General features: G+C 33.8%; 1 protein-coding gene across 5 annotated transcripts in view; it reads left to right on the plus strand.

Annotated features, from left to right (window-relative positions):
- Window positions 1-12,173, plus strand: part of ena (ENAH actin regulator enabled) — a 33,082-nt gene that overhangs the window by 12,497 nt on the left and 8,412 nt on the right. Inside the window, exon 1 of one of the 5 annotated variants that reach the window (XM_088186702.1) lies at window positions 8,293-8,431. The exons of the other annotated variants lie outside the window; for them this stretch is intronic. The gene's annotated coding sequence lies outside the window, so the exon portion shown is untranslated. Of the gene's footprint in view, window positions 1-8,292; window positions 8,432-12,173 lie in introns of those variants that run through there. 5 annotated transcript variants of the gene reach the window in all.

Below are 12,173 nucleotides of genomic sequence, written 5' to 3' on the forward strand. Positions count from 1 at the left end.
TTATTAAATATTTCAAGAAATACTTAATATTTCTTATTAAGTATTTCTTGAACATTCAACCATTCTAATCTATCAATCATACTTTTACAATTAGTTAATCTATTTTTATTTAAAATTACTCTCATTGCCCTATTTTGTAATTTTTGCAACATTTGTTTATCTAATTTATTTAACATATTTAATAGTGTTGCACAATAATTAAAATGGGGCAATATTATACTATTATAAATTTTTTTTTTTGTATTTATACTTAATATATTTCTTAATCTAGATAATAAACCTATTTTTCTACTAATTTTTTTTAATATGTAATTACAATGTTCTTTAAAATTTAATTTTGTATCAACAATTACTCCTAAATATTTTATATTATCCACTATTTCTATACTAGAGTTATTTATTACTATTTTGGTACTATTATCTAACACATTTTTATAATTAATAAACATACATTTAGTTTTATTCTCATTTAATTTAAGTACATTATTCTTTAACCATATTTCTAATATACTTAATTCATTATTTAAATTATTTACAATTTCTTTAATGTTATCACCTATGCAATACATTAATGTGTCATCCGCAAATAGATGAATTTTACATTTTTTCACGTTATTAACTATATCATTAATATACAAAACAAATAACAATGGTCCCAATTTAGACCCTTGTGGTACTCCATAAGACACTAATTTCTCTTCAGAATATACATTATTTATTTTAACTTTTTGTTTTCTTTTATATAAGTAATTATTAAACCATCTTAAAACTATATCACTTATACCTATACTCTCCAATTTCTTTAACATTATTTTTCTGTCTATTGTTTCGAAGGCTCTCTTGAAATCCAAGAAAACTGCTCCAATGATTTTGTTTGTATCCTTAGCCAATAGCCAATCATTTATCACTACTTGTAATGCAGTTTCAGTGGAATGCTTTTCTCTGAATCCCGATTGTTGTTCACATATTATGTTTTGAGAAGTAATAAATTCCTTTAATTGTTTGATTACTACTTCTTCTATTATTTTTTCTATACACGGTAGCATGTTGATTGGTCTCATTTCTTCAACTTTTTTACTATTTTTTATTTTAGGTATAGGTACAATAGTAGCAATCTTTAAATTTTCAGGCATTTCTCCTAAGGAGAGTGCTTTATTTATTAAATAATTTAATTTAGTTCCTATTATTTCCCATGTTTCTTTAATTATATTTATATCTAGTTCATCAGTACTAATTCCTTTTTAAAATTTACATATTATGTTATGAATTTCATCTAATGATACTGATTTAAATTTACTAAATTTTACAATTATTGCTTTATTATTATATTGTACTAAATTACTAATCCTTGGTATTGAATTCACAATTTCTTCTATGCTCTCAATGTAATATGTATTCATTTTTTCTGCTATTATATAAGGATCTTGATATATATTTCCATTAATTTCCATTTTTATTATGTCGTTGAGTTGGATTAATTAATTGTTTTATTGATTTCCACATCTTATTTGGATCATTTTGTATTTCATCTATCAATTTTTCATACCATTTCTTTTTAGCCATTCTTAATACTTTGACTGCCATATTTCTACATTGTGTGTATGTTTTCCATTTTTCATTAAAGACTTTATATTCTATTTGTTCTGTTTTTAATATTTGAAAAATTTTGCATGACTCATCTCTTTTCTTTATAGCATTTTTAACATCATCATTAAACCACGTTTAGTATACCAATGGTTACTAATTATTATCGCTAGTTACCTTCAATAGTTATTCATGTACTTTGATGTACTCTAGAATTAAACGGATTAATTTAAATGACAGACTTAGATTTTTGATATAACTGGTTGATACAGTTGTTGTGGCACTTAGTTTGTAGTGAAAATATACCGATATCACTTAATTATATAACATTATGGTCATAATATACTTTATTATTATGTTACGTATGAGGCGTGTACGTCAGTGGTCCCTTGGCTTTCGCAGTAATTAAGTTTAAATACATGTTGCTCTTGTAAAACCGCCATTTTTAATGCACGGAATTAAATTGTAAAAAATAGGTCGTGTAGGTACATGGAAGAAACTCTGGGTAAATTTTATACCGTTTATATTTTTTTATAGAATTATTCTAAACATTGAAAGCTGCTTTCTATAAACGTAAACTGTTGTGGAAATCTTTTACCCAGTTATTTTTTTCGTAAACGATTCGTATCAAATGCGAGGATCGCGATATCGTAGGTTTCAACATATTTTAACAGCTTATACCTGTCTCAATATACACCTCAATCTGGTTTGTCCGTTATACCTCGATTGTTCAGATAATGATTTTTAACGTCTCGATTGAAATTTTGAACAATCGGCCAATGCAGGAGTCGAAAACCAGTTTTTAAATAAAATGTCATGTCATAAAACGCTTATGGTTTTATGAACTTTTTCTTGGTTAAATAAAACATACTGAAAAAATTGCGACTCTGTTAACAGATGGCAATGCGGTTTATTTGAAGAGGACATGGAGAGGTAGCGTAGATGTCGAATGTTCTCACGTGAACCTTTCTTTATTCGTCAAATTTCTGTTTCTCTCCTGCGATCCTTGCGTGCGTGAGCTCGATCGCGCATGGTTAATCACTCATCGCCGTCGCTTTCTCCCGACTTTTTGTCGTTTTTGGCCATCGCCCGAGCGGAACCGGTGCTGCACTTTTCGGATGCTGTCGTAGGTACCTACCATCTCTGCGCCGGTTCCATTGTCGCTCGGTCGCGGAAGCCGTTAGCCATATTGTTTTTCGAGCTCCGGTCGCGGCTCGTTATCGCCAGGAAATCGCCCACTCGCTCCAGCTTCCATTGTGGATGGTGTACAGCCACCAGTTCTGATATGTGTGCACTTGGTTGCGTAATCCGAGGAGTAGCTCTCTGTTGCCACCTGCTCGCTGACAGTGCACCTGGAGCGAGCGGACAAACCCGAAATTGTACCATGTGTCGTCGGACGGCTTCGGAACGCGTTGTTGCGAAACACGACAATTAGCAATTGATCTGATTGGTGACCTTAGCTTGAAATTGATACGCGCTACAAAAGTTTCCGGTATGTACGTATGTATTTATCGACCTCGTTCCAGTGGTCTCTTCTATTTCGGCAATGCGATATCTTACGAAATTGATCTGATTGTATTGAATATAATCTGATCTTGCGCTATTTTTATGGCGATGGTGCGTCTTTGAGATGTTTTTTAAGTCTGATGCGTCTCGATTCCTCGATTTTAAGCTCGTCGGTGTCGTATTTACTTTCCAATGCATTCCGGTGATTTATCTTCAACGGCAGATTTAGGCCGCCCTAACAGTTCGCTTTAATATAAATGTTACATGATCGAGATATACATCTAATGCCGAAATTTCTGAAGAATACTTACTTTATATTACTAATCTATTTAAAATAAAATAAATTTGCTTGGGGGGGAGTTACGATTATTGTCAATCGTGTGACGAAACTTGTTTCTTTACATTCTGTCGGATGGAGTTGTTTTAACTAATGACATTATAGATAGAATCACAGACCGTATACGGACCTTCCCACAGCTATTTTACTGTTATTCTATTACTTTTTTTTATGTACATTTCTTAGATCGCAATTTAAAATATATTCATCAGGAGCGGGCGGGGAGATACTTTCCCTCTCGCACGCTCGCATGTTAAGTGACGAGAGCGAATGAGAGATAAGGGCATGCGGTCCGCATGCCTTTATCTCTCACTTAATAAATAATCTTGGTGGAAGTGAATTTAAAGACGGCCGTGTTCAGGATTCTATACTCTCGAAAATTATGAGAAAACCACGTCCCTTCCAGTCCTCGATCGTCTCGCGAATGCGATGATTTGAGGTGGAAACAGACTATTTATTATTGTCTGATAAATATATATTTAGATTTAACAATGGTCGAAAAAGTCCGAGTGTATTGTATTTGGTACTGAGCTTTGTATTTAGTACTATCGCATTATTTCAGTCATTTTTTAATGTTTTTAAACGCTTAATGGATGGATGAAAAAAAACTTTGTTTTTAGAAAGTAAAAGGCAATTGGTTTTTTAATTTTTTTTAAAAAAAAAGTCCTTGCGATCAATTTCGCCGCAACGATTATGGGTGGTCCCGACAATATATCCCTGCATTTTAAATAATCTACTTAACATTAATACATTTAGATATTTTAATAAATAAATAAAATATATAACTCACATTTTTAACATTATTATGAAATATACTTACCTAATCGCGATTTCATTAGCTTAAAATATAAGAAACTTGATCGAGCTTAATATATAATGGTGTATGTGTATGTATATACACCAACACCAACATATATACTTTTTGTGGCGATTAAGCAGAACCGATATCGCCGTGTACAGTTTTAGAAATTTATAAACTTTCCGCGCGTGTACATCCCCATAAACTATAAATATCTGACTGAAAGCAGCACAGAGGATTCGACGCCGCAGGAAGTTTACTATCAGCTCTCCGCATTGCAGCCGTGCGTCACGTTTGTTTTGATGGACGTGTGTATATATTATTTTATATTTGTCGTCACTGATTAAATTGCGCATGCGCCCGAGCGGCAAGCGGAAGTGATTCACTCGCGAAAGGATTCGCGACTCCGCCGCAACCAGCTCGCGGGACTGCGACCGGTTTATCAGCTCCGTTTTTGCAACGCGCTGTGGCGAGGACTCGTTGCCTTTCGCTGATTCAATGCGCTCGAATCGCTCCGCATATGGAGCGTGCGACGTCCGGTCCATCGCTTTGTGTTGCGATCGAATCCTTCGGCTGTCCTTCCGAGGACGAATTCCTCAAGAGGAAGAGACCGTGATACCAAAAACAGCATTCAAATGCATTGTTTAAGAGCAATCGTTTATAAGCCAAAAAAATATAAAATTACCTGATTAATTGCGGCCCAATAGTTGTGATGTCACCATGTGCTTACGTTCGTTAGAATTATAATTTTGAGAGCATTACCCGTGCATTAACACGATTAATATACACTTATGAGTTTTTTTATGAGATAATTATAAGCTTAAACCAGCTCGGGTTATCCCTCAAAAATATCTATACCGAAAATATTTTTTAAAATATGTCTTTTCGGTGTAATCATATCGGAATACATTTTTACCGGTAAAAATATAATTTAATTTGCAGGTGCTAGTAAAATTATATGATTTTTAACTTTTCCATGCGATATACAAATATTACAGTGGATGTATTTTTCAGTGCAGTTATATTTTCACTAGTGATGTCCAAATACATTTTCACCAGTAGATATATAGTTTTACTAGCGAAAATATAATTTAACTTATAGGTGCTGGTGAATTTATATGCTGCACTAAAATGTCTTTAACACTTAATTTGACAGTTGCGAGAAGTCCACTTGCTATTCAAACCCAAACTTGACCTAACGAAAGTTCTAAAACTAATTCAAGTTCGTTCATGACTGTATAGTCCTCGCAGCGTATCGTATTTCAGTCCTATTTCAGCTTATCTCCTGTTGGGCCATGTCTGTGTGTTTGCACGTCTGCCCTGTCTCTTCATTGGAGACCAGCCTTAAGTATTAAAGGCTGCAAAGCTTGCTGACGAATCATAATCATGCAAAGCGATTATTCCGCCAATTGTTGCACTCGTTTCTTAGAACAACGAAATATGTATACGCATCTAGAAAGTGACATCTGCTTGATGGACATCTTTCCGAAGTCGAATGGTGCAACGGGTAAATTGTTACCTTACGCTGCTTTTTGTCTTCTGGTGATATATTATTTCCCGTGACCGTTTCGCAACAAAGAAATAATCTATTAATCGTAGAATAGCGTGTTATTTATGTGAACCCTTTTTTTGTAAACGTAACGAGGGCTTTTGTGTGGTCCCATGCGTCACATTTTGTTGTCTAATTCATGCATATGATTACGAATGATATTTTAAGAATAAGACCCCACAAAACTTTCATTATGTCAAGTCCAAAATAAAATGTAAGCCAACTCATCTCTCAGCTCAAATAAGACATACAAAGAGACGTCGCACCTCGTCTGCGTTTCGATATTACACTATGCTATAAAAATATGATAGCTATACTTACCGATATTACTATGGACTGATCAAGGGCTGATCAAAGTATTTTGAACAATAAGAGGGCGCATAAACAATTACCACTTCTCAGAAGTCAAAAATTCACGTCAAAAGCAATAAAATTGTGTCGGAGCCGTCGCAGTGGGAATGCTCGGTAATGAGCGTTCCCACGGCGACGGCACGATTTTATTGCTTTTGACATGGATTTTTGACTTCTGAGAAGGGATAATTGTTTTTTGCGCTCTCCTATTTGGCAAAATTATGTTTATATGTTCCTCATTTAATTTTTAATTTTTATTATAAGAATCGTAGTATGAACGACTCGACTACCAAGCGCTTTTGACTTGAATTTTAGTAGAGCTACACAAAGGTTTAGATTTAGAATCTAAACTTCAATTTTTTAAAACGTAAGATCTTCTATGTTATAAACAAACCTCTTTTCTTATAACCCCTATCTACCAACTTGAGTAGGCCTCCCCTTTTCTGCTATGAATTTTTAAAAATAACATCATTTTACGTTTCTTTTTGCAAATATTGAAATGAGTCAGGGATTGTAGGTAATGGGTTTATTCTTGTCATCGTGCTGGTGGCATTTCTCCAGTAATTTTGAAAAATATTTTTCTTCCCATTGACTCATATTTAGCATCAGTCTCTAACAATCTGTAAACTTTTATGAATCATATATAACGAGTTATGTTGATGATTGGCTATCTATTTTTTGCTCATTTAATCGTGGTATTTCACATTTTTAGAAAACGTTACAGCACCACCAGGAATTCATTTCTTCTGAGTGCAAATTCTTTGGAAGAGAGATTCTTCAAAAGTCATTTGAATTCGTTGTGTAGACGTGAGGCCCTCATAGTATGAAGTAAATATCTTTTTATAGCCCATGTCCACACACAGTTGGATATATTTTATCGCACGGATATCCTGTCAGATTTGTGTTATGCAAACCCTTTAATATTTTTCATGTAAATATAGCTCAGAATATAATCTAACTGAGAAGTATTGCATTAATCATTTGGAAAATACATGTTTCAGATAAATAAATAAATACACCCATATGACTTTTGGTAGTTTTTACGATAACGTAATTTGTGTGCGTGTACCTGTGCGTGTCACAAAATTTAATTTACCGATTACAACGATACTAGCTTTTTAAACTTCGAAAGTAAACAATAATAGGATTTCATTTTAATAAAACATGTATGACTATATATTTATCAGAATCTAACCGGTGGTTTCAAAACAAATGGTTATATCTTGTAAGTAATTAATATGATATTTTTTACGTCACTGTTACGGAATGCGTTGGATATTTTTCTTATTAATTTATTCCATCGATTGCCTTCTCACATACACAACAGTAGTCGATATCGATGACATGATGATACACCTGAACTATGCATGAATCATGAATTTATAACAAGTGTGTCCTACTACACAAGATCATAAGCAAACTCGAAAGAAAATGTTCGTGCTAAATTAAATAAAAAATATTTACTTAGCTAATTTTATTTAACGTGGTACATGTGTAAAGTTCTACGATATTTTGCCAACACTGGAATTTGTCTATGTTTATTTTTGCTTTGACAATAGCTTTTAGGGGATTGTTCGAAGGACCGGCGAATATAGCGGATAGCTTTTCGACTTTATAAATCCTTGTTTCCGCCGAGAAAGTAGTTGGCCGTTTTTGGCTTAATGATAATATTGACGGCCATTGCTAGTTATTGTTGAGAGCTAAAAAAACTATATAACTTTCCGAAACCTTATATATGAATGTTTCGCGTGCAAAGTGTCGTTTTCACCCAAGCATATTATAGTGAAAGTTATTTATATGTAATTTTTGCTTTCATGGATAAAAGTTTACCTTTCGAACGATTGATTTTGAATGCGTATGCAATAATAGAGCAATAACACTAATTAATAATTGTTATGTCTTCATTTCGTGGTTAACTCGCATCATCTTTGGTATGCGGGTTCAATTAATCGGGTCTACGAAGAGATTTCTTCTCAAGTCGATCGAAACGAATGCGAATCCGGCGATGACTCCCTCTGGAAGTTTTCCCTTTTCTATCTCTCACGCACCACTCATCGAATTTTCCGATGACGCCATCGTTGATTAGGATTCCTTGTTTTTTGTGTTTACTTTTGTGTCACCGAGCATGCAGATAATGCACTGCCACAGGAATGCCTCAGTTTGAATCAACACTGCTGTCGACTGGTCGTGTTTTGGTTTTGATCTGAACTCGAGATATGGAGTTTTGTTCAAATATTGACCGAGACGTCGAGCTATTGATTCGTTCGACTTGTTGATATGCATAACGTTTGTTCAACGCGAAGTGGTATTGAGTTTTATTTAATTTTCTGTAAATATGGTGATTCAATTATTCAGCTTGGCATTATTTGTTTGAAATATTCTCGATTTTCTGTTGTATGTTATATTTTTATCAAAAAAAAAAATTTTGCTTTGTGAAGCAATACAGTTTTTGATATATTTTATATGTTTATATATGTATATATATACAGATAAATCAGTGCGGTGTTTAATAAGTTATCTTGTACTTTTTATTCTTTTTTTGAAGCTCAAAGAAAGAGTTATTTTGGCAATGAATTGCGCAGTATGATTAATCATGTGCTTAACTTTATTTTGTTCTGAGGTGATTAGCCCCTTAGATGATTTACTAAATACATCTTTATTTATTGGGCACTAAAATAGAAGTTATTTTAAATTCTCTGATTTGTGTATAATCCTTACTCCTAGTTTCTAAAGATTTGTTTCTTAGTGTGCCTAGTAAATAATATTTGTAAATAAATCGCTATTTCCTTATATAAAGGTATCTGAATTATTTAGATTTTTTCTGTCAAGAGTCAATCGCATTATTTAGCCATTTTGGGGAAACTACGTACTAATAATCGTACTTATTTGATCCTCTCAACTTTTTTAAGTTGAGAGGATCAACACAGTGGCGTGGCTAGGGTATGTGCCGCATAGGGCGATCCTTAAAATTGCCGCCCCCCCCCCCCATACATTTTTTGCAGGGTCATAAAATCATTATTTCTTAAAATAATAAATTGGTTATTATTAAGCTATTGTTATTCGTGGATTTATATATGTTTTAGTGCATTCAGAGTTAAGAACCACACTAGACGATCCCATCGCGAATATGCCGCCCCCAAGCAAGTGCCGCCCGGGGCGCCCCCTCCGCCCCTCCATAGCTACGCCACTGGATCAACATTTTTAGATTTGATGAAGCGTTTTTGCAACAATATTTGTTTTGTTATTATACGCAAATATACAAACGATTGCTTTTACCTGATCTTGTAGAAAAGGCAATTTTGTTTATTAGATATGTATTGTTTTTACCGCAGATTGATCGGTTGGAATAATCGTAAAAAAAGTTGTATTCAATCGCGAGATATTTAGACAGCGAACATCTAAAGCGCATAAAATGTCTAATTCAACCCGTCAGTTAAACAAAACGTGGCGCTTCTCAAACCTTGTATCGCTTATTATAACAGCCGGCCGATGTTGATGCTTCAAAAAATTCCTGCCTTATCATAGCGGACGACGCTGCTAACCGCTGCTGCTGCTAGCCAACACGGTGGCCACAAAACAAAAGCAATATATCAATTACTGAGCGGTTGTTTTCACAACCTGCGACACCCGAGCCTATGCAGAAACGCAGTTTATAAATGTAAAGCGTTTGCTCAGCTGCTCGTTTGCCTTTTAAGAGAAAGGCGTTATCGCGGATTACCTGGAAGCCTACGTAGGCTTCTATAATAAAAGTACGTCATTGTTTCATGTCACGATTTTTCTGGGAATAGACTGCAGATGTGCTTAAAAGTCGATGCTGTGATTTTTTTATAAATGGCTAATAGTTTAAAAACTGATCGTTCTCAAACGTGCGTTTATGAGTGGGATTGGTTACATCGAGAGCTTATGCTCCCACGCTCCTCCGCTTGTCTCTTCTTCACAAAAGCGTTATTTGTATAGCAGATAAAGAGCATAACCGATGTCTATATCTCGATTTTAACTGTACTTCTTTGTATATCTACAATTTTTAAAAAGCATATATGTACATACATGAACATATGTAATATATGCGTCTATAAAGATATACTTTGTGCTATGTTTAATTTGGAATTAAATAAATCATTGCCATAATAAAAAAATGTGTTTCAAGTTTTTTTATGTCATCAAATTTACGAAGAAAGCTTATCTTCAGATTAAATACTCGCTGATAAAATATCTTGTGTTAATAATTGATCAGTTTTTTTTCTTTCGATTGTTGCGTAAGTTTTTTTAGAATTGTGATTCAACGTTGTATAACATTTGATTATGTGGTTCTTGTAATTTTTAGTGCAAGCTAGCATCAATGGCGTATAATGTATGTATAAGATGTACATACATTATAATTACCATCTGTGCAATTTTATTTATAAACAAAGCGTTTATGTAGCACACGTGGTCATGTTTTATTAATGTGTAGACTAGAAAAAAGCAGAAAAATATCAGTATTCTGAAAACTCCACAAATTGAATTGTATCTCAATTTTTTTGGCAGTTAAAGAAAATCACATAAAAATGTTACTGATTAAATATATTTACATAATCTCAGGTTATCCCATAAGTCTGGTTTTAAATGAACAAAAAATTAAAACGTGTATAATAATTTTGCTGAATTATATATTCACTCTTTTTCTACAATTATTCTCCACTTGCTAATCAATATTTTTTATGTCTGATTTGAAAAATAATGTATTTTTGGAAGCAATGAATTCTTGTAAAATATTTTTTCTACCTAAAACTGTTCCAGGGATCTAAATAGATGATAGTCGTTTGTAGCAATGTCTGAAGAATACGGTGAGTGAGAAAGGCATTCCCAAGAAAGTCCATTGTTTTTTCTATCGTTTTCATGGATATTGAGGATGAGCGCTGTCTTAGTGTAAAATTAACTTTCTTTAATTCATAAGCGGAGGTATTTTTACGGTCTGAATCGATTTTAAACGAATTAGACATGATTTTATTGCTTTTGACGTGAATTTTTGACTTCTGAGAAGTGATAATTGTTTTTGCGCTCTCCTATTGACCAAAATTCGGTTTGAATATACTTGGACCAATGCTCTTATATCAAAAATGATTTGAATATACTCCGATAAATACTCTTATATATATGGAACAATATGCGGGTGTAACGCCTGTTTGTGCTTCTTCTTCCGTTTATTTCCCCCTGAGAGATAAATTGGCTTAATTTGTATTTTAGACTTGACCTAATGAAAGTTCTAAAACTATAACTAGGTTAGAATTTCATAGACATTTTAGAGCAGCATATAATTTCACTAGCGCCTATCAATTGAATTATATTTTCGCTAGTAGAAATATATATCTTCTGGTGAAAATGTATTTGGACTTCACTGAAATATACACATTCACTGTAACATTTATACATTGCATGTGAATAAATAATGATAATATTATTACGTATAGAGAGTTGAAATCATATAATTTTACAAGCACTTGCCAGATAAATTATATTTTCTCTGGTGAAAATGTATTCCGATATGATTTTACTGAAGTTACGTTATTCCCGAGAATTTACATTTTAGAATCAGGGACGTCATTCAAGCTGTTTCAGGGGGGGGGGCAAAAGTTGGCCAGTCAGTGATTGTTTTTTTTTTAATTTTTCGATTTCATTAAATTACATGCATTTTTCTGGCCAAGTTTGAGGGGGGGGGGCAAATGCCCCCTCTTGCCCCTCCCCAGATAACGTCCCTGTTTAAACCCGGTTTTTGTCGGCAAAAATACTGCCGTAGGCTATTAGAAAACTGATGTTTGCCTAAAATAAAGAGTAATCACAGTTTACTTGAGTATATATGTATGTATGTTCATATCAAAAATTGCGAACTCGACCGCAATCGAAGTGTTAACCGCGCCAGCATTGTTTCATAACAATTATACGTATGTATTTCGATGGCCCAAAACAATGTAATGTCGCACAACAGTCCGTGACGCTTTTTCACAGCAAAAAATCATCGCTCGTTTTCGTGGGACCGGCGGACTGCGCGGCCTATGCGTCGACGTCGC

Source organism: Plectrocnemia conspersa, unplaced genomic scaffold (genome assembly GCF_051122295.1).
Source record: "Plectrocnemia conspersa isolate PC_06_02 unplaced genomic scaffold, ASM5112229v1 ptg000005l, whole genome shotgun sequence".
Lineage (NCBI taxonomy): Eukaryota > Metazoa > Arthropoda > Insecta > Trichoptera > Polycentropodidae > Plectrocnemia > Plectrocnemia conspersa.